The following is a 1,743-nucleotide window of genomic DNA, read 5'->3' on the forward strand; positions in this document are numbered from 1 at the left end:
CCCACGCCTGCGCAGTACCTCGTCCGCGGAGCCTGGGACCAAAAGTACCTCACGAGACTCAAAGGCGGTCCGGCGACTGCATGTCACGTGACGGAGGGTCCAACCAATCCTAGCCCCAAAAATGGAGCGGGTTAAGGCCCCGAGGGCGTTGCCCACGTGGTCACTTATGAGGCACTTAAATTCTGCAAATATTTAAGGAGTGCATACTGAGATCCCAGCAATAGGGATGTTGTAAAATAGGGTATTGAGTAAAATCGGCAAAGCCCTGTCCTCATGGAGTTTACGATCCAGTGAGGAAAACCCAAAGAGCAATAAATATAAACCCAGGGATGATAAATGCTTTGGAGAAAAATAAAGCAGGACATGGGGCTACAGAGTAACAGGGGTGGTCAGGGAAGGCTTATCAGAGGTGACATTGAACTGTCAATTTTTTTTTTTTTTCATACAGATGGGGTCCCGCTGTGTTGCCAAGGCTGGTCACCAACTCCTGGCCTCAAGCTATCCTCCCGCCTCTGCCTCCCAAAGTGCAGGGATTACAGGCATCAGCCACTGTTCCCATCCTTTCATGTCCTTACCATGTGTTGCACTTTGTGCCCAGCCCTGGACATACAATAATAATAAAAATGGACACATCTCTGCTTTAGAGGCAGTCACGGCCCAGTGGGAGAGAGAAGCATTAAGAAAACAGGAATAGGCCAGGCGCAGTGACTCACACCTGTAATCTCAGCACTTCAGAGAGCGGAGGCAGGCAGATTACTTGAGATCAGGAGCTCCAGAGCAGCCTAGCTAACATGGTGGAATCCCGTCTGTACTAAAAATTTAAAAAAAAATAGCAGGGCATGGTGGCTCACACCTGTAGTCCCAGCTACTTGGGAGGCTGAGGCAGGAGAATCGCTTGAATCCAGGAGTTGGAGGTTGTAGTGAGCCAAGATCATGTCTCTGCACTCCAGCCTGAGACAGAGCGAGACTCGGTCTCAAAAATATAAATAAATAAAATAAAAATAACAGAAAAGAAAACAGGGATGGCCCCAGGTGGACAATATAGTGAAACGCCATCTCTATTCAAAATGCAAAAATTAGCGTGGTGTGGGGGCACTGAGCCTATAGTCCCAGCTATGTGGGAGGCTGAGGTGGGAGGATTTCTGATGTTAGAATCATAGGCTTTTTAGCAGGGCACAGTGGCTCATGCCTGTAATCCCAGCACTTTCGGAGGCTGAGGAGGGCAGATCACAAGGTCAGGAGTTTGAGACCAGCCTGGCCAAGATGGTAAAACCCCCTCTCTACTAATAATACAAAAATTAGCCGGGTGTGGAGGCGCATGCCTATAGTCTCAGCCAGTTACCAGGCTGAGGCAAGAGAATTGTTTGAACTGGGAGACAGAGGTTGCAGTGAGCCAAGATCCTGCCACTGCACTTCAGTGTGGGTGACAGACTCTCCTCTCAAAAAAAAAAAAAAAAAAACATATCCTCCATCTACATTTTATACTCTTGAGATGAGTAAGGCATGCAACAGTTATGGAACTGATTCTTGGATATAAGTTTTGACATCTGCATTTGATGATTTAATCTAGGAGTAGCTCATCTACTATATCTCATGGTCTCCACTCAAAACTTCAAACTTCAATTTTCACATATTTTTGTCACCATTATAAAAATGTAACTTCCATGCACAAAAATATATCAAGCCCGGCCAGGTGCCGTGGCTCAGGCCTGTAATCCCAGCACTTTGAGAGGCTGAGATGGG

Source organism: Colobus angolensis, unplaced genomic scaffold (assembly GCF_000951035.1).
Source record: "Colobus angolensis palliatus isolate OR3802 unplaced genomic scaffold, Cang.pa_1.0 Scaffold60, whole genome shotgun sequence".
Classification (NCBI taxonomy): domain Eukaryota; kingdom Metazoa; phylum Chordata; class Mammalia; order Primates; family Cercopithecidae; genus Colobus; species Colobus angolensis.